Genomic DNA, 25,424 nt, shown 5'->3' with positions numbered 1-25,424 from the left:
CAACTATCGGCGCAAGAGGAAGGGGTGGTGGGATAGGTGGAGGAACAACAACTGGAGGAATAGGAACAGTAGGTTGTACAGGGGGAACAGGAATAACAGCAGGAATGGGCAGAGCACCAGAGAGAGGATCATACGGAGGTGGCGCAGAGGCACCAGGCCTGCGTTCGTTTAACAATTTTTCAATAAATTCTTCAGAAGCTTGGAAATCTTTAGAGGGATACATTTTCTGGATACCGAGTGAGAAAGCCCTATCCATATTTTTGACTGACTCCGAATGTTTTTCCTTATCATATAACAACGCCTTTTCGCCATTTGTTTTATGACGGCGTGCATGTTTATCCCTACTTTTAAGCTGCTGCAACGCTTCTTTTTTCCAATTCTGCAAAACATCAAATGCTGCAGGTCTGGCCTTCTTTTTTAGCAAGACCGATTCTAGGTATTCAATACGGGGGATCTCGAAACTACCACTGATTGGCCACTGAAATTCTGAGGAATGTCTGGTTTGTCTGTGCCAAATATCATTAAATACTATACTTCCAATGCCATACTTACATACATAGTACATGCCGGCGACCCCTCCTGTGGTGCCGGGCGGCTAAATTCCAAAGATTGTTGATCGCTGCGGAAAAAAGCCCTAAAACAGCTAGACAATTTCCCAGGCATTTCACAAAAAATTGGTGTTACCTGGTCAATAATTGTGTCTGCAGATACAATACGCCAAATTCAATTGTCAGGGTTAAATTAAGAGTCAGGTCATGACTGCACCTGACCAAACCTAAGGAGGACCGTACGGTTTACCAAAGAACTTACCTAACGATTTTTACCTTGTGTTTGGTGGTTTCGACAAATCTGCCCGCCTCAAAAATGGACCCTTGTCAAGATGCCATGTCAGACCACACGACTATCGTCCAAGGATCGGATCGTGCAGCGCTGCCGAGGTATCGCGTCTCGTTTGGTTGGGCCCGCAGTATCACACCATCCGATCCCAGTTCGATAGTCTGTGTCAACCTTCAATGATCCGGCATCAATCTTGAGGGTCCCTATTCGGGTGCCAACTGTGGAAACAGAGAAATAATATGAGGCTGTGAAGCCCAAAAAGAAACACACCAACACAGGTTACAAAGAACATACAAGAGCTTTATTTAAAAGCTACAACAGTTACCAAAGTCAATTGACAAACGGATAGCTATTCGGCTCTCAGAGTAACATAAAGAACTTCAACGAGGGTTCGATGCGTTAGTGAGAGAGAGAGCACATTGGAATACCTGGGTCTTTTATACAGTTTATCCAGCCCTTGGCCAACCCTCTCGCGGGTTAACCATTCTGTGAGCCGGGCCTATGGGTTCCTTGCCAGGTCAATCCTTTAATATATGCTTTTTGATTGGTTTCACTGATATAGTTGTACATTTACATATAGGTCAACGGTAGGACAAGGTCTCAGTTGACGACCCCGACAAGTGGCCTGCAGGCATATTAATTATTCATGTGTACGGAGGTCACAACAGCCAGAATCTTAATCAGAATGTCATTCGGCCTCCATTTTGATATTCAGGGTGACTTCCATATAACAAGAGAACCTAAAATGGCGGCTTAATCCAAGATGGCGACTTACATTGCTTTCTCTAAGGTCAAGACCTGCCGTGGGGTTTGTTCGCATATGATGTTTTAGACAACTTGGCGTAGGCCAACACACATTCAATTGTTACGATAGGAGGCATAATATTGTTTCAATTCCGACAGCTAGTCTCCTCGCGGACTGGCATGCAGCACAGGTTTCCACTAATTCATTCATGCAGTGGTGCATCTGTGGAATCCACATCCTTGATTTCAGGTATGATTGGGTCTTCACAATGCCCTGGTGTCCTCCATGTGCTAGCTTAAGGGCACTTGCTTACCGTGACTCAGGTAGAACTATTATGTGTCTTTTCAGTACAATGCCTTCTTCCAAGACGGTAAGCTCATGGTGGATGCCGAACAGAGCCTGCAGCTTCTCTTGGGCTGTTGCAGTGCATTGCGCAACTGTGTACAGGTTGTTTTTCCAGTCTGCCGATTGGATGGTTTGAACGGTGCGCTGCAGGCGGTCTTTGTTTCTTCTGCTATTTCTTGCAGCAAAATTGCCCGCGGGCGGGCGCAGTCGAATACTTGACACACATGCTCTTCCGTCTCGACCGCGGGCGGGCGCAGTCGAATACTTGACACACATGCTCTTCCGTCTCGACTGCATGTTCTTCCTCGTGCCTGGTAGTGGGTTACGGGTGCTCAGATAAGTAGTCAGCTGGATTGTCTGTTTGCGACATCAATATTAAATGGCTGCAGTTGGAGCATCCCCTTTTCTAGCAGTGCTGGGGGTGCAGTGCTGATCTCCTGAAGATTGGTATCAGTGGTTTGTGATCCGTAAATACTTTAGCTGGTTGTCCTAAAAGGTACAATCTGAAGTGGCAGCAGCCCCACAGGATTGCCAGTGGATCCTTCCCGATGTGGGCATAATTTTGTTCTGTCTTTGTCAGTTCCATCTTTGTCTACATGTGTGAGCACCACCCCTAGCCCTACCGGGCATCTCCCAGGAGTTCTGTGGCCCGGTCTGTGTTGTAGAACGCCATTCTTGTGGTGCTGGATAGCGAGTCCTTTATGCGTTGATATGCCTGCTGGTGCTGTTCTGTCCATTCCCCCTGCCTTCCTTCTTTGTAAGGTCTCGCACTGGTGCTGCAAGGGTGGCCAAATCGGGGTAAAATCTCACACAATATGTGGCCATGCCCATGAAGCTTCTCACTTCTGACGCTGACATGGGGGCATTTGTACCTTTGATGTTGCTGACTTTGGCCGGGTCTGGCAACACTCCTTCAGAGTTAAACAAGTATCCAAAAAAGTTCACCTCCTTCTTGTTAATTTTGCATTTATCTACATGTAGGTTAAGGCCAGATTCCTCTAATCGGTTGAGGACTGCAGCTAGTCGCTCGTGGAGTTTTCTTGTTGTGGTGCCGTATACCAGGATGTCATCACTTATGTTGTTGGTTCCGGCAAGGCTGTGGAGCACTCTCCTGATCTCATTTTGGAAAACCTCTGCTGCTGAGGATATAGCTGTTTGTATCTTTGAAGACCTAGATGGGATGACAACGTTGTTATGTATTTGGATTCTTTTGCAAGGCCTGGTGCCTGATAGCCTGGTGATAGCCTGTCCTTAGGTCGAGCTTGCTTTTTTTTATTTTATTTTTTATTTTTATTTGGTTTACAAAAGAAAACCTTTAAAAAGAAGATAAAGAAAACATTTCCATTTACATTGCCCCATGCAAATCCACACCATTTATCATTGGTACATTTCTCAAGAATTCTTCATGGGTGTAAGATTTGATTCGGCCAGATGGATTTTCAAATCCTTCAGAAACAGTACTGGACCAAACATGACTTTACAATCAGAGCCATCAAACATGGATTTCCACCAGTCATTAGCTGAGACGGGCCTCAAAGAGAGTTCTGAACAACTTTGTTCGTAAGGAACAAAACTTTGGACAGAACAAGGTCAAGTGTTTTAGTGTCTCTATGGGTGCTCACAGAAACGACAAGTCAGGTCAAAAGTTTCCTTAGATGCCCAAGTAGTTGTACGATCCTGGTCAGGAAGAGATTGAGACGAAAGTGTAAGTATAATAATCTCGAATTCTGATCAGGAGATTGTAACAAGTAAGGTTGTAGTTTATCCAGCTCTCTTGCTTCAGGTGGTGCAACTTTTAGGAGGCGAGAGCTTGTTCTATCAACACAAGTTTGTGGCCAATCCGAGCTCCTTAGTTTTGATTTCGCCTTATTTGGATTTTCTAGTAAGGTTGTGATTTTGATATTATTTGCATCAAGGATTTCTGTGCATAGCTGATTCCATTTGGTGAGAATTGTGTAATCGAGATCTGAGTTTGGCTTGTGTAAGATTTTAAATTGTAGAGCTGGGTTAGAAAGCTGGGTCTTTCTATATAGAGTTAATGCATTCCAGCATACTCTTGCTTGTATAGATGTCAAGCCCAATCCAAATCTTATGTTCCTTGTCGGACATCCTTTAGGGAGATGCAGTGCTCTGGTCCAGAAGTTATTTTCAAGTGTATTCCACAACTGGTGTGGGCAACCAAACATGTTTCCAGCACCATAAATAAGAGCCGGTATGGCCTTTTGTCTATAGAAGTTGATCATGGGTTTTATAGAACATTTTCTGAATTTTTTGTTTATGATCGCAGCTTGGCAAGCTAGCTGCTGACACTTTCTTCTGGTTGCCTCAACTCATGCGTTGTCATTAATGTTGGCCCTTATCAAGGATCCCAAGTACTTTATATATGGAGAAGTGCAGAGAGATGTTTTTTCCAAGTGCCAAACATAGTGTGTTGGTCCTCTTTTATGAGATGCCAGGTTACGTAGAATCAGGACTTTGCATTTTTTCTTATTGATGCAGAGCTCGTTTTTATTTACGTATCTTTCCAAGGCATCTAATTTTCGCTGCAAACCGACAGGTGTGGCATCCAAGAGTATTAAATCATCGTCATGTAAAAGCCAGCCCAGCTGTGATCCATGAATTTTCGGTGGAAAGGCTGCTACCTCATTTAATGAATGACCAATATCAGATTTAAAACGATTGAAGACAATTGCTGCGAAGGGGAAACCTTGTTTTACACCTTTAAAGGTCTAAATCAAAGGTGATAAGGAGCCTCCTTGGTCTAATCTGATTTGGATAGTTGTGTTGGAATGCAGCTCTTTTATGGCATCCAAGAGGTCGGATGGACATTTCCAGCCTTTGAGTTTCTCCCATAAAATGTGGCAATCAAAACTATCAAAAGCATGTGAAAAGTCGATAGATGCCACATAAATCGCAGTATTGGTTTGTATTTGTATTTTGTATTTATTTTATTTGTAGTGCACGCCTTACCCTAGGGCATCTGGTCGCAGGTTTAAGAAACAGTTACACGTTTAAGAAGCAGTTACAAATTACAGTACAAAAGATGGAGAAAAAAAAAACGAATTTAAAGTTTACACATATTTACATAACGTTAGATCATTGAAAAAACGAGGGAAGGACCGAAATGAGAATACAATAGAGAGCAGTCTATGTACAACAGAGCAATCCGTGTGGGATAGACAGATGTATCGATTATAGCGAGGAGGCAAGGGCATCCTGTTCATGTAACAACAATTTAGCTTTGGTTTTGAAGGAATGGATGGCAGGAATGTTTCTGAGAGCATTAGGCAGGGTGTTCCAGAGCTTCGTCGCGAGGACTGGGAAGCTGGAACCTCCGGCTGTCTGTAACTTGAAGCGAGGAATAGTCAAGGTGTGAGCCTGTTGAGATCTTAGTGGTCTAGATGCTGTGTGTTGTAAGAATTGCGTGGAAAGGTAAGCCGGGGCTGAGTTGTTCTGGGCCTTGTGTGTTGGAGTGAGTGCTTTGAGAGATATGCGGTGAGTGATGGGTAGCCAGTGCAGGTTGCGTCTTGATATGTGGGAACACCTCGGGATGTGAGAGCTGCTCTTATGGCATTGTTGTGAGTGACCTGGAGTTTATCAATGATTTTTTGACTAGTCCCTAGGTAGAGAGCGTTGCGAGAATCAGACAGTTCTCCATAGTGAGGAAGGGACGACATGCTGTGATCAATTTGCAAGTATAGGATGACGCTGAGACAACTGAGTTAGTTTGTCGATTGAGGGACAGAGTAGAGTCAATATATATTCCTAGGGTTTTTGTGACGTGAGAGACTTTGATATCATTCTCATCAATAATGAAGGAATTGAATTTAGGGTCAAGCTTGGTGAGTTTGTATTGAGAGCCAAGAATTATTAACTCAGTCTTTTCATCATTGAGGCAAAGCCCATGATGAGCCACCCAGGCCTGGATGACAGTGTAAACTGCATTGAGTGCTTTAGCATCTGTTACATAATCGCCAGTGATAGGGATGAGTATCTGGGTGTCATCCACATAATTTGTGTAGGAGACACCCAGTTAGTCAAGTATATCAAAGAGCGGTTTAGTAAATACATTGTAGAGTGTGGGAGATACACAAGATCCTTGTGGAACTCTGCACGGAACGTGGGCTGGATCAGCTGCGGAAAGGGAAGAGAAGACCCTCATGGTTCTGTTAGCCAAAAAACAGCTGATCCAGGATGTGACTGCGTCAGAAAAATGGGCCGCAATTTTGCGGTAGTGGAAGAGGATTTGATAATCGACCAAATCGAAGGCTGCTGAAAGATCAAGGAGGAGCAGGAGCGCCAGTTTACCCTTGTCTTTCAGCTCCTCAATTTGGGTTTTCAAATCAATTAAGGCTGTCTCCATACCGTGTCTGGAACGGAAGCCAGATTGTCTGAACCCTAATAGATTGTTGGTTTCAAGATAGTCCTGGATTTGGAGATATGCCGCGAGATCCACAATTTTGAGAAGGTATGGCACCGTAGTGATGGGCCTGTAGTTAGAGGGATTAGTAGGAACGAAATTGGGTTTCTTGATTAATGGGATGACCCAGGCATCCTTAAGGTTGTCAGGTACAGTGTCCGATTTGAAGGAAGCGTTAATGAATAAAGTAATGAACGGGGTGAGATCATGTGCAGCTTTCTTTATGACCGGTGCAGGACAGGCATCACCTTGGCAATTAGAAGGCTTAAGCTTAGTTATGATATTTTCGACTTCCTTGATGGTGAGTGGAGAGAAACTGAAGGGTTGGAAGGAATGTTTAGGAGAAGGAGTTTTGTAAGACGGGGGTTACCCGAAGAGTCAGAGAGGTAGCTTTTTTAAGAATTAATTTTGGCTTGGAGCATGGCAATTTTGTCGAGCAGTGCTTTTTTAATGTTAGAGCACCATTCAGTATCAGGGGTGCACGTATCAATCGGGGCGACAGGAGACTCAAGTTCCCTGAGAATGTTAAAGAGTTCCTTGGTATTTGATCGGGCTGGAATGATCCTATTATTATATACTTCATTTTTTGCATCTAGGATGGCTTCTTTGTAGGTAGGGGAGGCTGCTATAAGGTTGTTTTTGTTGACTGGAGAAGGTGAGCTTTTCCAATGAGCCTCGGCTTTTTTTCTTTGCGCAGATCGCGTAAGTGCGGGGTGAACCAAGAATTAAGGTGGAGCCGCGTTTTTTTTTGTGCAGTTTTATGTGGGCAATGGTGTTGAGGGCTTTTAGCATGGCACGGTTGTAGGTGTCTACTAGCACTGTGGGATCCAAGCAGTTCACCGTGACGCCAAATTCAAGAGAGGAAGGATAAGTGGGAGCAATTTCTCAACCATAATATCCTTTTTGTTGCGAGTGGAGGTGGGAGGGGCAAGGTTGGGTTCATCTGTGGGTGGACTGGATTTGATGGAGAAGTATATTTTGCGGTGATCAGACCATGCGCATGGAGACACAGAGGTGACGTTAAGCGCACAGTTCATGTCAGAAACCCAGTCAAGCGTACAACCCTTGATGTGGGTGGGCTCATTGATATGTTGGGTGAGACCGAAGTCGGCTAGGTCTCTTTCTACGTCAGAGGCCTTGGCATCATTCTTATCATGGTAGCCTAGATTGAAGTCTCCCAATATAATGATTTGAGAGTTGGGTTTAGGGCTGGTGGCTAGGATAGATAAAATGTCCTTGATGAATTAGGAGGTGGGCAGGGGGCCTGTAGATGAGATGTACGGTGGCCGTATGATTAGGGGAGATTGACAATTTAATAGACAATAATTCTGCTGATGGCAGCTGCAGACTGTTGGCAGCTCTGAGGTTAAGCAAGCTCTTAAATATGAAAGCTAATCCACCCCCCTTAGTTTGATTAGTGTCCCTGTCACACCTGAGAATGGAATAGTTTTCAGGGATGGCCAGGTTCAGAGAAGAGTCAGCTGCTACATGCAGCCAAGTTTCCGTAACTGCGAGAAAGTCAAGGTTTTCTGTGACAATATAATCAGCAATATCAAGGGCGTGCGTGGGGACACAGCATGCGTTGATGAGCGCGCCTTTGAGTTTAGAGCTAGTGGCGACCTTATGAGTTTGAGTAGGAGAGTCAATTTTAAGAGCCGTGTGGGCCGGCGTTTTATTAACGCTAGAGTTTGTGATTTTGTCGGTCGTAGGATTGTTCAGGTGGTTGGACCAGTGATGACATCTGGAGGCTAATCTTTGGGTTCTTACTGATAGGGCACATGGATGACTGTAATGGTTGGGAGAAGTCGAAATGGCATGGTGAGGCAATGATGGGCAGTTGTCAGTGGTGTGTGCCTGAGGTAGATCGGCTAACGAAGTCGCAGCAAGATTCAATGTGCCTATGTCAGGATCAGTGAGGTGTGTGGCTGGTGTAGCTGTGATGTTGATTGTTGTAGGTTGGAGGAGAGGTGGGAGGCATAGGCGCGAGCCAAGCCTAGCATTTCTAATGGTAATAGAGCATGGTTGACTAGTTGTGGGTTTGGTGGCAAAATGTAATAGCCAGAAGGCCGGGCGTTTAGATAAGGATTAGGATCTGCCATGATGAGAGCGCGAGGTGGTATAGGCGATGTTGTAGTACTAGTTGTAGGAGTAGGCAAGACGTAGAACTGTGTGGTGAGGGGGAGGAGCGGTGACCAGGTTAGAACCTGAAAGGTGAGCAATAAGTGTGTGACGAGGTGTCGCATGGGCAGGGGTGCAGGTTTTGGAGCACTATCAAATGAAGGTACACGGTGAGGTGATAATCGGAGGTACAATGCATTTTAGGGTTAAAAATGCTGAGGTGGAGTGAGGTGGGTATGACGAATGCTGGCATAGAGTGGTGGCCAACAGAAGCGCAGTGAGTAGGCAATGCTGTGTATGATTCAAATGAGCACAGTAAATGCAGTTCAGTTAAGCTAGCAGGGTACAAATGCAGTAGGCCTAGAATGGCAGCTGATCAAGAATGGTGTGCTGGGTTCACTAGACTAACAGTATTGAAATTATTTAGGCAGGACTAAGTACAGTGACTAAGCTATAGCATAGTATCAGGGGCAGGTTATTGTGGGACCCAAAATCTACATAGGTAGGCAGCACGTATCAGCTCGCACAAATAATCAGCAGGTATAAACAGGGGGCTCAAAGGCAGTACACAAATGTTTATATCAAATATCAGGTAAGCGTATCAACAATACAGCAATGGCGGTGGTAGGTTGATGCCAATATGTTGAGTGGTGCTAGGCTAGAGGAAAAAGCACAACTGAGGCCGACAGAAGGCAATAACATGTACTTACAAACTGAGTAAGAATTACTAGGGCTGGATGTACAAAATACAGCACATGTAAGCATTCAGTCGGTAGGCCTTGACAGACAACAGTGGCCGCAGGATAAGTACACAAGTGTTAATAGGTGAGGGATGTATTAACAAAGGAAAGTCAAATAATACAAGGCGTAGCTTAGCATACAAGTACGAGAGAGTAAACAATACAAAGCGTGTGAGGCTAAAAGTGGCCGTAAGAAAGGCATTGAAAGGAAAGCATACGCCACTGTAATAGAGCAAGTATCAGCTCTGTAGATCATGAGGCACGAGAGAAGAGGACGCATAGGGGTGGGGGCCTAGGAACACAGTGTGCAGAACAGCAGAATGATGCAGAACATAGAAGAGCACGATAGCCAGAATCAATTTTGATAGCCTTGAAAAACAAAGTATGCAGTAGTGATATGCAGATTATAATAAGACAGGTCTTCAGATAATAATACATAGTGACTTACGTATGGCATAGGATATAAGATGCTGAAGCTGTGGTTATCACTGGAGGCAGCGGGTGTGGCACAGGTAATAAGCAGAACATGGTGGCCAAGGCCAGAAGTAAGTAAAAAGCATTTGTCTGGCGGCTTCAAAATTGGGCTTAACAGGTGTCTATTATACTGAGCAAGGATCAGTACTTCATATGTCAGACACTCCCCCACGCTCCAAGGCGCGAACAGGGTGCAAACAGGGGCCTTTGTATGGGCCTTCGTGTGGCCGGCGCTTCTGCCTGCCAGCGGATGTAGGGAGAACAAATAGCTGCTTGTAACCTAGCAACGAGGCCTCAGCCTCGTTTTGATGCTGTGCTGCGCCCAGCATTGTCAGGTCAGGCGGGTGGGTCAGGCAATGCGGGATCGAAGAAAGCCTGCCCGTTGGCGCCTAAAATTTCTAAAATTTCTGGTTCTTATTGACTCCATTTTTATGAGGTTCAGCAAGAGAGTACTAAGACCGCAACCAACATCCTTGACGAAGCCCGCTTGCCGTTGGTCATTAATATGGTTTTCAGATGACCAAGATTTTAACATTTGTTGGAGTTGGGTTGCATAGATTTTGCCAATTACATCGAGAAGGGCAATTGGTCGGTAATCTCGCGGGTCTAGTCTGTTGCCTTTTTGTAAAAATGGGTGCAATAATGGCATTTTTCCACGAACTTGGGGTCGCATGTTTCATGTTTATCCTTTCAAAGAGGATGATACCATTCTTCAGGATTTTGTTTCAATGTGTAGTTCGTAAGGCCATCAGGCCCTGGAGCTCTCGACTCAAGAACTAGAGTTCTTAATTGAGTTTATAATGTCATCTATTTCAAACTTCAGCGAACAGGGGGCTCTGGCTTTACTCATACTTTTGGGCTCAACGTCTGATGTACTAAACAGGTCCATAGTTTCTTGGAGAATTGGCGACACTTGGAGTGCTTCCTGCGGGGCGGCAAGATTATTTACAAGGCTCCAGAATTCTGCAGAGTTTTTATTCTTGAGTTTGTGCATCATTTCTTCAGAATCATTCTGAAGTATTACTGCATAGTGGCTTTTTCTCCAGTTTCTGTATTTTTGTGCTGCATGCTTTTTTCCTGCATAATATTGATCTTTGTCTTCACGAGGTAGCATCCTTATTTATTTGCAACGTGTACTTTTGTGTTGTAACACCTGGATGTCAAACTTGTGTTTATTCTGCATCTTAGATTGTTTAAGGCCTTGTTTGCGTTCTACAAATTGACACAGGAGATGTTGATATTCTGTCTCATCCGGAATGGCCGCCAAGGCAGATGTTAACAAGTTGACATCACATGTTTTAAGATTAAGACGAATCCTTCCAGATCGATAAGTAGTGGATTGAGGCCATCATTTTTGTGGTGTATAGTTGTGGCATTAAATGACATCTCAAGCATGTCATGATTACTATGTTCCATTTTGACGATCTCAAAAGTAATCTATAGTTGAGGATTGTTCATCACGGCTCCATGTTGGATTGGCTGGAATATCACCAGGGGTATCCCCATTCAGAAGTGTTAATTTTCTGAAGGTCATTTCAGTCATCCAAGAATTGGCAGCCGTTTTGTTGGCCTTTTTATTCAATGACTTTGTTTTTAGCTTGGTGTTCAAGTTCAAGCAATCGATGTTTCGGTCACCGCAGATGATAATTTGGGCTGTACTTGAGTTTTCCATTATGGTGTCTAAAACTGTAGTCACCTGGTCAATAAATTGAAGTGTGCCCATTGCAATTTGGTTCCAATAAACATTAATTATATATAGGAACTCAAGTTAGCAGATATCAGGGGACCTCACTTTAGCAGTTTGTATGTATGGTAAGACATTCATCGTCTCTACTATTCTGAGGCCACGATCTTTGTTTACCGCTATCAAGAGCCCAGACATTGGCCTACCTTTAAGGGGCTTAATTGCTGGATTTACTACTATCTCAAAAGAGGTGGAGATAGGGCAAGTTGTTAACCATGTTTCCTGTAAACATATAAGGTTCAAATTACGCATCCAGGGAGAGTTGAACAGGTGGACAAATCCTTGCATGTTCCACGATCCAAAACTGAAGGGCCGGTTCGCGCTCAATTCCTGGCGTTAGTCGCAATGTTTATTGTTAAGATTTGCAGCCAGCCATGCCCAATTTTCCTTTTCTGAATCGCTTTTAAATAAGTCCCCGTCATTTGTGTTTAGACCTTCGATTGTTATTTGAATTTGTTTGTTTTCAATGGACTGGATTATTTCTTTGTCTTCAGGTTTTGTCATGATTTCAAACGATACCTTGGGCTCTGGGCCTTTAAGGGTTTTATGAATTGTACTCATAGTTATAGGTTTATTTAGGGTTTTTTGGTTTTTGTCGTACATGTTGTTGAGAGAAGACTCTGATGCTCTGACATCTTGGCACTGGGAATATACATCAAAACCCAATGACAGCAATGCCGGTACTGCATCTAGTAGTATGTCTCAAATTATACTAGATACAAGGTGCAAACTTACCATGGCCCTCATTAGGACCCTGGCGGTAAGGGGTTTACGCCAGCGTTAGCTGCGCCGACCCCTTACCGCCAACTACGAGTTCCCAAAGCGCCATGGTCACTTTTACGCCCGCTTTTTGCGGGCGTAAAAATCCATGGCGCTATGGGACCTTGGTGTTAATTACGCCACCATAATGTACGGTGGCGTAATTAACGCCTTCCCCACTCCCATTGAGCCCTATGGGGCCGAAATGGGAATGGGGAAGGGTAAATGGGTCAATGGGGACTTACCGCCCCGCCAACCTCGGAATGGGGCGGTAAGTCCGCCATCCGCCATGGCGTAAACGGACTTTACGCCATGGCGGAAAAGTCCGTCGATGGCGGAAAAAATCCGCCAGGGTCGTAATGAGGGCCCATGTCATTTCTTTTCTCTCAATGAAACTATTTTCAAGTCATCGGAGTGAAGCGTTCGCAAACTAGGCACTAGAAAGAATAGTTTGGATAAGTACTGCCGATTTAAGGTCAAGTTATCACTAGAGTCCAGTCTTTCCAGGATTAGTTTTTCATAGGATGATACCTTTTTCGTTATTTTATAATTTGCCACATTGCGTTTAAGAATGGACTGTGTTGCATCTAAATTATATCCATGTGGGGACTGAGACTTAGGGGACATATGACATGGTTCCATAGTAGGGATCTTTTCAATGTTTATAGAGGCGTGAGATTCCTTAGGTTGACTGGTTTCTTGTTTGGTTTCAGTAGTTCTCTTTGCCATTATTTTCTATCGTTTTTCTGCCATATTTAGAAATGGCGATTCAGGTTCTATATTCAGTTCTGTATTCTTTACAGCAGGACTAACAATTGTGCAAATTCTTCGTGATTTCAATGGTTTGGAGACTCCTGTTAGATCATCAGGCAGAGACTTATCTGCACAGCTACTGCCAGAGCTTACCTGAGCCATTCTGACTTGCCGCATATCAGAGCTCTTGGTCAGAGAATCAACCTGCTCAATTTCAGAGTTTTCTTCAAAGTCTTCATATGTTGATACATTTATCAGGTCAGATTCAACAAACTGTTTTTCGCCTCAGAAGGATTTGATACGGCGTTGGAGCTTTCAGTTTCGTGCAATGGATTTAAGTTTGGAAGAGTAGAAACTTTGCATAACGTCATCGGGCAGCAGCATGGAATTTGCAGGCATTGCATCAAGCACCCGGTCTTTTTCTTTTTGAGCCTTATCAAAAGGAATTACTTCTGAGTCAGGAATCAACGGGTAGTCCACAGGGTCCACAGGGTTTTTCTTTAAAAGTTTCAAAGCTTCGCATGCAACTTCTGCCAGATGTTTTTTATCCTCGTTGTTGTTTGAAGTATGACCAGAAATAGATTTTAGCATTTGGTCGATTTTACAATTCATGGAGTTTAGGTCGTCTTTACAGACAATACCTTTCCTTTCTATTTCTACTATTTTTGTGTTGAGAAGTGCAGTCATTATCAGAGTTTAAGAAAGGTCGCAATCGATATTGCCATGTATGCTATGGTCATAGACTGTATGCCTTTAGGAATAGATTGATCCCGAGAAGCATCAAGGTTCCAGTTGGTACGTGCCTGTTTTAAGGGATAAGTGCGCCTACTTGATCTAATTTTGGGATACGGGTGCTCCATGATTGAACAATCAGAAGAAGAGGTTTCTGAGGCAGAAAAGTGTTGGGAATGTTGGGGGTTGTTGTTCAGTGGCCTTTGTGAGGCGCTCATCATGTTCTGAGGAGGAGGTCACATGAGCTTTTTTAGTATTGCTCAGCACAGATTTCTGAGTACGTTTCAGTTTTTTCACTTGTGAGCATTACAGAGATGGTGAACTGCTTACATGAGTCCGTCTGCGTTTTGCCCCCATAATGTCTGGTTGTAGGATTAGACATAGGGTTTGGGTCAATAGGTCGGGCATCCTGTGTGATCTGTTCATTCATGTGTGGAAGGACTGCCGGGAGCCCCGGCTCAACATGCCGGTTTTGCCAAGCTTTATTTATCAGTGCTAGGTCAAAGATTATCTTGTTTGCAATATCAAGTGAGTTACGGCGCGTCTCGGGGCCGTATGCAGTACGTGGTTCATTAGAATGTTTAAAGTTTGCTGATAAGGAGGTGATCTGTGCATCAGTAAATTAACAGTTTTTGTGGAAAACTTTGTCACAAAGGTTATGGGAGATTTTTTTCCAAGGGTGTAGCCGAAGCACTTAGGTAAATGGAGAGATTTTGTTTGGGTAAGGCTTCGTCACGAGTTGGAATTGAACTTGGGTTTGTAGTGAGCGTAGTAGCACACTCTTCGCCACCACCTAATGGTGTAGGTTTGGAGGCAGTAAATATTTCTTGAGGCTGGGTGATACGAGAATCTAACACAACAGTTTTAGCTGCACGAGTTTCGGCGTTATTATTAAATTCTGCAGCCTCAGAACAGTGTTGGTGCATGTATCTGTCTTCCATTTCGCTGCCACTTTCTGAAGGCTCAGGCACAGGCACAAGTGCCACTGTAGTAGATTTCCAAAGGTAAGTGTGTAGTGGAAATGCAAATAATATGTTCCGCAATGTTCGCAGAGAATTGTAATTTTGCACTCTGCATACTTTGATTTTTGATAGTGTCAATGTTAGAGTTGTTGAGTGACTCAGACGCAGATTCAGGTACAGCAAGTGCAGTAGGTGTGGCGGTTAAACTATTATCCGTGTCAACATCAGCGTCTGCGTCAACAAGGATAACATCTCTATCTTGCGTGCATGATGGACTTACTTGAGCTCTGGTGAGGCCGCGGCTTGGAACTGCGTTTGGGGTTGCTGGATCGTGCTGTAACTCTGAAGATTTCCAGTTTTTTGTCTGTGCACATGTCTTGGAGAGGAGCTGGTGCATGGCAGTGGGTGGATTAGAAGCGGGTAATACAGAGGGGCTGCAGATCATCTCTGCCAGCTGTAATGCCAGACCGGGGCAGCCTACACCGCCAAACCACCAGAACAGCATAACAGCACAAATCTCGCCCTTTCGCAGAAGGCTTACGCTGCAAGGGTGTGGAGGCGTCTTTTTTAAAGTCAGCTGACACTGCTGGCTTAAAGGCACACGCACCTCCGGCTGTTATTACAGATATTGCAGAATACAGTCCTTCGTGATAGGGACCACGGTTCTCTCTCTCCAAATAGCACTTCCACAGTTTTTCTCAGCAGAACAGCACAAATCTCTGCCTTTCACTGAGGGCTTACCTGAAGACTCTGGCTCCCGTCAGGTCTACAATCAGTTTGTCGATGGGGGTGGCATGGCGTTCTCATCCGATGGCCATGTTGGGTAGCCTCATGTCAATGCATGTTCTTAGAGTATTAGGTTGCTGTGGTGTTGTTTTTTCAATTATCTCTTGCTTTTCCAGCTTTTTCAGTTCTCTTTCATCTGCTTCTAGTATATGGAAGGGGACTCGGCAGTGTCATACTGCTTTTGCCTCTATCGTCAGGTCAATATGTAGCTTGATCGTCCTAAAGCGGGGGCATTCTATCTCCTGGAATACTTTATGGTGTTTCGCTAAAAGATCATGAATTTCTGGCAGGTCGACACTGAATGCAAAATGCACTAAATGCAGTTTATCTGCAGTGCGACAGTTTAGGAGCATTTCTAGTCCTGTGTCCATTACATATATTCTTGCTCTGCATGTGGCTCCATTATTTGATAGTTCTGATAGGAATGATAGGAATGATCCGCTCACCGGTAGGGGCCATTTGCAACCGTACGTAAACAGTTGTACTCTTCTGTTCTGAAGCATCGGCTTCGGATCTAGGTTTTTGTACATGTGGGTTGGCATGACGCTCACCGTCACTCCCGTGCCAATTAATATTCTGGTGGGGTTTCCATCCGATAGGATGGTGCACAACAGTCTCTTGGTTTGCTTCCTCTTTTGACCGGTTTTCGTCTAGTGTGGCTTGATGGCGGAGATCATGTGCACTCAATGTTCTTTCCCTCTAGTTTTCTTCAGCCTTTTCTTCCTGCGTCTCTCAGGGGACACACTCTCGTCCGAGGACTCTTCTGTCTTGCTGCTGGGCGATCTCCGGGCAGTGTCGACTGCTCTGGTTTTCCTCTCCCTTTGTGTTGCTGGTTGGGGTTGCGTTATAAAAAGAACAAAAAAACATATTAATACAATATAGGAATCACTCAGAACTATGACAGGAAATGGCAATGAATGGCCTGCCTCACACTAACCAGGTGCTGCCACTAATCCACCCACGACCCCACACATTTACAGGAGAAGTGGAGCAGTGTTCTGCTCAACTTGCATGGAGGGTTTACAGGCAGGCTTCCCAAGTGGCAAAGGTGTTTCATACGGAATCACTTATTGGCAGCTTTTCAACACAGTGAGGAGCTGCATTAGCCTAACTGGCCAGACCTGTGAGGTGTGCAGGCACAAAACCATTCTCCTCGGTCGTTGATTACATCAGCTATGAATTAAAATGTAAGTTGGAATACTAATATTTTCTCCTCTTTACTCATCTTTTCCCCTTTCTTTCAAAATGTTGATGCTTTGCATTGCACAAAAAATAATACAGAATAGGGTATATAAAGGTGTCTGTGAAACTCAGAGTTGGTTTAAAGTTCATCTATTCTTCACTTAACCAAAAATGTATTTGTCTTTTCCTTTAAGATGCATAAATATACTACGTGTAGGAGGACATGATCTAGAGGAGCTCCCGAGATCCTGTAATGATCCGGGCGAAAAAGTGCATAATGATGGGCAGACGACCGCTGAAAATACACATGTCGGTGTGTGAATGATTGGGCCACGCGTGGTGAACTCCTGGATGGTGCAGGAAGAACAGCGGCAGAGATCTGTGCGGAAAAGATAAGGAGCGACGGAGACGAAAGAACAAAATGGCCGACCAATGTCCGGAACAAAGGAAGGAGCAGGCTGCACGGTGACCAAGCGAAAGGGGCGTACTGAGTGCACATTCGTCATTTGTGCAAAATACAGGTCCTCTGGGTCATGTCGAATAGAACGATGAAGCAGAAGGCGAAACAGCCCACCTTAGACAACTTCGCTAAGATGTCCCCGGGCAAGACAATACCAAGAGCAGGGACAAGCCGCCTGCAAGCGGCATGACGACTTCGGGCACTAACCAAGAAGTCCTAGCTGCGATTGCGGACCTAAGGGTGGCCTGGGAATCTAAACTCGAACTAGCCGTCACTGAACTGAAAAAGGCACTGGACCTCAAGGTCGGAGAGGTGCAGGAGGACGTTAATCTACTCTGACAGGATGTCAGGGCCTTGGCGGAGCGCACGGAGTCCCTCGAGAAGCAAGTTAGCCCGAATACTGCGGATTGCGCCTCCCATAAGGCCGAATTGCATGCCCTGATACAAAGAGTGGGCAACTTGGAGAGCGGAGGAGGCGGAAGGACGAGCCCGAAGAAACAACATCCGCATCGTGGGCCTGCCGGAGGGATTGGAGGGCCACGATCCCACGGAATTCATTGAATCCATGCTACTGCAAGAGATACCCGGAGGAGCCCTATCCCAAGGATTTGCAGTGGAAAGGGCACATAGAGCTCTAACAAGGAGGCCGCCGCCGGGGAACCCGCCTAGGCCGGTGATAGCCAGAATTCTTAATTACCGAGATCGGGAGAGGATATTGGAACACTTTCGTAAGGGAGGAACGATTACACGAGGAGCGGCAAACATCACGGCTTACCCGGACTATACCCTGTCTGTGCAGCGTAGCCGCATGAACTTTGGGACGGTAAAGCGGAGATTGAGAGAGGCGGGCCACAAATATATGTTACTGTATCCGGCAAAACTGAAAGTCATTCATAAACACAAAACTTTGTTTTTTGAGAGCTTGGAGGATGCCATGGGATGGCTCGATGCGCAAGGATGTCCCCAGGAGTCAGAAGTTTGGACGGAGAAAGAGCACAGAAGAGATAAGTAATGCACGAAGAAGGTGCCACAAAATGGCGCGGCACGTGGGACTTGAATATAGTCGTTTGCGCAGCCTTCAATAGAGAAGGTCAGACTATTGCACTAAATGTTACAAGCACTGAAGTTATTATTGAATTAACGGGAGCCTTACAGAGCGGTTCTCTTTACCCCACAACAATCTTAGTTAAGTGGCCATTAGGGCGACTTCACCCTACTGAGCTCTGCGCATTGTTTGGTGCTTGCAGGACTAGATGTCGGGGTGCCTGAGTTCCGAGAATGGAGGTGGGCAGCAGTTGGGGTGTGTGATGTTGGGGAAGGGACGGGGGGGAGGAGAGGGAAGTTGGGAATTTGCCGTGTACATAGTTATGGGGAGTTTGAGCTGGTACGAGAAGCTACAAGCAAAGATGGAGAGCTGTATCTGTATCACGTGGGCAAAGGGGAGTCGTTACACGGAAGGCAAGAAGACACTCATGAGCCATGGGGGACCTTAAGATTGTAACATGGAATGTCAGGGGACTTAACAGTTACTTAAAGAGAAACAAAGTCATGATGTACTTAAAAAGACAGAAGATTGATATTGCGCTGTTGCAGGAAACACATTTGACCCAGCAAAAATTGGAACTGGTGGGGAAGAAGTGGAGAGGTAATGTAGTAGGCTCTTTGTATTCTGCCTACGCTAGGGGAGTGCTGGTCTGGGTAGCACCGCACGTTCCGCTCCAACTTACACAAGAGGTGGTGGACACGGAGGGGAGGTTGGTCATATTAAAGGCTTTGGTGGAGAATAGAGAGGTGTGCATTATAAATACGTATGCCCCCAACCAAAACACTGCGACGTATTTTAGAACCCTGTGTACTCATCTGGGCGCGTGCATGGGAGGTGCGGTTATCTGGGGAGGGAGGGGATTTCAACTGCGTGCTCAACCCAAAGGCAGACAGATCTGATGGGAAGATTGATAGGCCCACCCCAGCAGCCAGGGTGTTGCAGACATTACTAGATGACTTTGGGCTGGCCGATGTTTGGAGACTGAAAGACCCTAATGAAACACAGTACTCGCACTACTCAGCTCCGCAGCACCTGCACACGAGGATGGATTACTTTTTTGCCACGCCAGATGTGGTGATAGAGACCACCCAAATAGACTATAGAGCGAGGGTTCTGTCGGACCACTAGCCTCTGGTGCTGAGCTGGTAGTACTGCCGTCCCAGGGCGCGGATACCGACATGCGCCTCTGGGCGGAGGCGCTCCGAGACCCAGTCTTCAGGGAAGATATCAGGGATGCGATCACACAGTACTTTGAGGTAAACACAGGCAGCGTAGACTCAGCGTGCACGCTCTGGGAAGCCTTTAAGGTGGTATTGCGGGGTGCTGCGATTGCTAAGTCAAAAGGCCTACAGGGTGGGGTCCTAACGGAACTAGAGGAAGCGGAAGAGAAACTGGAGCGCGAAAGCAACAGGGCGGGAGGGGATTCGGAACTTGTACTCGAGCTTTGGGAAAGGCTCTGCAACCTTAACTACAAGAAGTATGTCGAGAGGCAACATGCAGGTGGGGATAAAACTGGCCGCTTGTTGGCGTGGTTATATAAGAGCGAAACCCCCAGGCCCCCGGTTAGGACAATAACTAGAGAAGACGGGGAGGTGGTTGACACCCAGGAGGGAGTCAATAATGCATTCTTGGACTATTATAGGACATTATATGAGGACAGAGGAGGGGACAATCGGGATGAGATTAGAGAAACTCTAAAAGACATGGAATTACCTAAGATTAGTGCTGAAGAAAGGGAGGAGCTGGACGCACCGATTACTTTAGAGGAATTGGATGAGGTGGTGAAGCAGCTACCCACCTGCAAGACCCCGGGCGCGGACGGATTCCCTGGAGAGTTTTACAAAACATATAAAGTGGAAGTACTCCCCCCTATGCTAGAGATGCGTAATGAGTCTTTTGAGATGGGTCGGCTACCGGAATCGCTCAGAGAAGCATTAATTGTGCCGCTCCCTAAGCCCAACAAGCCAGGGCAAAGCTGCGGCTCCTATAGGCCGTTGTCAATGTTGAACCAGGATAGCAAGATCTTGACGGCGGTCCTGGCCAATAGGCTGCGGAGAGTTATTAGCAAACTGACACACCCGGACCAGACAGGTTATGTCCCCAACAGAAATATAACCCACAACCACAGGCGACTCCACCGGGTGATCGAAGAGGGAAACAGGAGCGAGGGGGAAATGGCGGTGGTGTCCCTAGATGCAGTCAAAGCTTTTGACTCAGTGAGGTGGCCATGGTTGCTGGCGGCCCTGGAAGAATACGGGATGGGCCCGGGTTATGTTAGGTTGGCAAAATTACTATACAGTGAACCATTGGCCAGAGTACGCACAGGATCGGTGATATCTGAGAGGTGGCAACTCAGTAGAGGCACCAGACAAGGGTGCCCCTGGTCCCCAATGTTATACATTCTAGCCCTGGAGCCCCTGGCAGTGTACCTCAGACAACAATATGACATGGTCGGTATTGAGGTAGGGGGAGAGAAACACCTAATATCCTTGTATGCTGACGATTTACTACTATATTTGAAATATCCGGAAGAAAATCTTCAGTATATTCTAGAGGTTATGGAAAAGTATGCAGAACTGTCCGGCATAGCAGTAAACCCCCAAAAATCGAGCATGTTCCCATTGGAGAGCTACATTGGAGCCCCTCAGGAACGGTTGCCAGTGTTGTCCGTACCTTGGGCGGCTGATTCCTTCCGCTACCTCGTAATAGATGTGTATCATACGGTGGAGGGGGAACACTTGCATAACACCGAGGTGGCTGTGAAAAAAATCCGAACAAATATGAAGTTTTGGGAGAAGCTGCCGCTGGCGATGATGGGACAGGGGGCGATGCTCAAAATGGTGGTCCTGCCCAGGCTGTTACATTTCTTCAGTAATATACCATACTTGATACCCAAAAAGTTTTTTGTCAAACTGTACAGCATGTGCAGGGACTTCCTCTGGCATGGCACTCGCAATAGAGTGGCGCTATGGAAGCTACAGAACTTCCATGATAGAGGGGGCATTAAGCTGCCGAATTTTGAGGCCTATTATGTAGCTAGTCAGTTGCAATATGTAACCAAATGGCTCTCTGATGAAGTAACTCCTGAATCTAGGCTATTTGGGCAGGACTGCACCCCGTTTTACCTAAATGAGATTTTCTGGGTGCCTAGACTCGAAATGAAAGAACGCCCGGATATGCTGTTGCTTGGGTGGAAGATGTGGCACAGAGTATGCTAACTGATGGAGAACCCGTGCCCGTGTTCCCCACAGGTGCCGCTAGTCGCCTTAACTGGGGGAGACAACCAACTCAGAATGATAATTAGGACCTATTGGGAATCGGTTGGGCTGGTCACGTTGTGAGATGTATGGCAAGAAGGGATCATCAAAGATTTTGAAGAACTGGGAGAAGAGACAGGTTTGCATAGAGGCCAATATGTCACGTATTTTAGACTAGTGCAGACTATTCGTAAAACCTGGCCAGAGACTGTACTGGCGGAGGAGCCAGACGTCCTAATGGGAACGATATATGACATATCAGAAGGAGGGCACGAGATCTCTAGACTGTACGAGATGGTGATGACCCCGGTGGGGAAGGATTTGACTCATTTGAGGCTGGACTGGGAAGCGGAGGTGGGGCACAGATGACCGATGGAATGTGGGAACGTGCTATAGGATACCACAAGAAGGTGTCCAGAAACGCCAGATTGCAGCAGATACAGTTAAACATAACGCATAGAGCCTATATGACCCCGAAGAGAATATCTAATTTTGTAAACGCAGAAAGATAAGTATGCCCAAAATGCGATGAAGAAGATGCTGATATGACACACATGTTCTGGTCTTGCCCAGTGATTGAAGCCTTTTGGGGCAAAGTGGCACGGAAAATAGCGGATAAAGGGGTCACGCTCAACATAGATACAGCCTGGGCCTGCCTGTTGGCAGGGTTTCCCAGACCACGGAATTCTAAACATCTTGGGAAACTGAGGGACCTGGCATGTGTGCTTGCTAAAAGAAGGATTGCCATGGGCTGGAAGCAGAGCCACAAGCCACGGGTTGAGGTATAGTGGCGGGACTTGCAAAAATGGGCGGAGGCTGAAACGGTGGTGTGGCAGGAGGCATGTAGCAAGTGCGGGGAAGAAGAAGTGGGTAACCTGATGGCTCGGAGAATGTTAATAACAGGACTGTTTGGCACAGTAGTGGATTCTGCAGCTTCGGAAGGAAGCGATACCCAGCCACACGCAGCGGATACAGAACGAGAAACGCAAACAAGCTCTTGAGGGAGGGGGGATTTGGGGAGCAGTAACGTGCGTTAATTGATGTTCACGAGTCTGTTGTAAATAAAGCTGCAAGTTTGGTTTGTATTGTTTATTTGTTTTCAAAATTAAAATTAAAAAATAATATATATATATACTACGTGTGTACCGTTTAACGTACAGCAATCAAATCTATTCCATTTTATGTTGTGTAAATGTCTTGCTAATTTTGTGCATTCTTCTTATTTTTATTTGTCAATTTTTCAAACATTGATACAACTAGAAACATTCTTTCCCTCCATTAAGAAGGGCGTTTGTGTTCAAATGCTGGAGTTGGGCAACAGGCTGGTGGCCAAAGCCTGTATGTGAACATGGTGGATTTCTCCCCAGAATCAGTTCACGCCTGCAGTGAATAGCATAATAAACCGTGCTTCAATCCAAGCGCGTGGTGACTCATTGAGCAGGGTGGCCGAAAAGAGAATGCTTTCTCACCAGCCTACAATGGGGCTCACAAGAGGAAATGTTCTGCTGAAAATGGTCTACTTCGAACTAAAATCCAAATTTAAGAGGGATGCAGAGCAAGGAGGATAAGTTGGACGTGACTTGATAGAATGTCTTGTCAGCCACATCTGGACAAGTGGTCCATTTGGAATAAAGATTACATAGGGTCAAGGGAAGAGGCAGAAGTGCCATAAAGAAGACTGTAACTGTTTTCCAATTGGCAATGATAACTAACTGCATCTCTGGACATGAGTTGGAGAGCAGGAGCTAAGATTTGAATTTCTGCTCCACTCAACTGGAAGCAGTAACCTTTTACTCAGCATCACAGTGTCTTTACATTAATGACAATATTTAAGATAAAGGCCAGTGACCAGGCAACCTGGACTAAGGTGGGGGCCGAGGGGCCCTGCTAAGAGCAAAAAGGCAGTGTTGAACAAAAAGGTCAAAGTTGAAGAAGTGAACTACAGGACGTATCTTGTGGAGGGAGTCATCTTGAGGTAGTGAAGGGATGTCCAGTCTTCTATGGCACTGAGATAAGCCCTCATTCAGTGGATGCCATCTCCTGAAAGTGCAAAAGAAGGAAGCGAGCGCCCCTCTCTTAAAAGAACACAGCATGATAACCTGTTCCGTGGTTTTTACCAAAAGTGAGAGTCCATAGCCATCTCTTTTAGCTCACTGTACTTTTCAGAAAGAAGGATATTCCCCTTTTACATATCAGTCTTTGTCCAACCCACAAGGGCAGTCCAGCACCGAAATGTCAGGCAAACCTCCTTTCAACAGGAGTACCAACAACAACCCCATACACGTGTTTCAGCCTTCTTGGGACTCATCAGTGAAGTGGAGCTGTGCCTCTCTGAGCACAGTGAGCAAGGGGTCCATGTCTGGGTTCCCCAAGTAACTTAGGGTGACCTGCAAAACAGTTTAAAAAAGGTAGCAGGTGCATCTCTCCAGAAAGAATGGCATGCTAACCTATTCTGTGGTTCTTTCCCATTTTATATCGCGCTTCACACCAGAGACCAGTTTTTAAGAGTAGGACTTAGATTTGAACCTGTGATGCACTGCCTTGGCTTGCTTCCAATACAAGCGTTTCCCCCCTGAGCTATCTTTCCAATCAGCAACCATGCAAAAAGGTTCCACTTGTAAGTGGAGTGATGGTCCACACGTCCACTTACCTTGGAGCCCCAAAAAAATCTCACCGACTTTGTGCATGGAGATGCACAATGCGCAGAAACGTTCTTACCGCCTATTCGAGGTAAAACCGAAATAACTGTAGACGCATTAGTATACCACATGTAGTAACATAGAATACTGTATAGTAACAGGATTACCCCCAAAAGGCATTGCAAACCCATACAGCCTCTTTCTCTGCCTTGTGATATACTTTGCTCATCCTAATAAATAACAGTTCAATCACCTCCTGTTGCATGAATTCCCGAACTGTATGAGCGTGCTCGCCCTGCTTCCCAGTACTTTGCTTCTATATCCTACAACATAACAACCTTTTGTTATGCTATGTCCTCCCTTCTGGCGCTTGCATGCTAGATAATGGCATCTTTGTAATGGCGGAGCCTGCTTCTAGTGCCCTCCTTCTTTGCTTACAGCTCATTGGCATTTCCCACCCCTGCCTCCTGCAGCATAACATATGCCTCTGCTGACATTGAGGCGACCGCGTTTTTCCTTTAACATAATTAGCTTGCATTACTGTATGATCAATTTCTTTGCTGCTCTGGACAAATCAAATATTAAGATTCCCTCGGAGATCGCACGCGAAACAACACGTTCTTTTCCGCATTCAGATATATTCCATTTATTGCAAATGTCCTCACACTATAATACAATTATGCAGAATGTGGTTAGAGGGCCACAAGCAATGTGTGAAGGAACTGCGAGTTGTGAAGGCTGAGGCAGCGTGGGAGTCACATTTAGGATATTAACAGTCCCTTATAGAGTAATAGGGTAAAACCAGTAAATATGAGAGGAGGCTTTTATGAACTCCTTTTCGACAAACTATATAGAAACATTTATTTTTTTTTAAAAAAATGCAACATTTCTCAACAAATAATATCTACATTTACATGATGTTTGGCGACATATTGCTTCCAAGATGTGATAGGTTTTTTGGGATCATGCATGCATTATTTTACTCGGAACGTTTTCTTGCCCAATGCATGCGAATAGGCTGCTATAGAGAGAGCGAGGATTGCAATAGACTCGATGTCAGTAGAGTTTTATTAAACAGCCACTTACGTGTCAAGACTGATATACAATTGAAACAAAATATACACACAAATACACATTTATGTAAGCTTAAAATACAGACATAATCTTGAACTTAAAGTACTGATGGGCACACACTAGTTCTTTATAATCTAAGACCTATAGTCACAAATAAAATGTAAGGTCACGAAGAATATCTGAAAGTACCTTATGCACACGCCTTCTAGGGTTAAAGTGCAACATGGAGCACCGGGGATGGTACACATGTGCATAGTTCCTGGTTGTCGCACTACAGATGGGTTGTGTGCAAAGCATGCATGACATGCATGAAAAAGGCCTGAGACACTTACCTATTGAAACCATATAAGAG

This window comes from Ambystoma mexicanum, chromosome 11 (genome assembly GCF_040938575.1).
Source record: "Ambystoma mexicanum isolate Mex_15411 chromosome 11, UKY_AmexF1_1, whole genome shotgun sequence".
Classification (NCBI taxonomy): Eukaryota; Metazoa; Chordata; class Amphibia; order Caudata; family Ambystomatidae; genus Ambystoma; species Ambystoma mexicanum.
The sequence above is the reverse complement of the archived record's forward strand: the minus strand, read 5'-3'. Positions refer to the sequence as shown.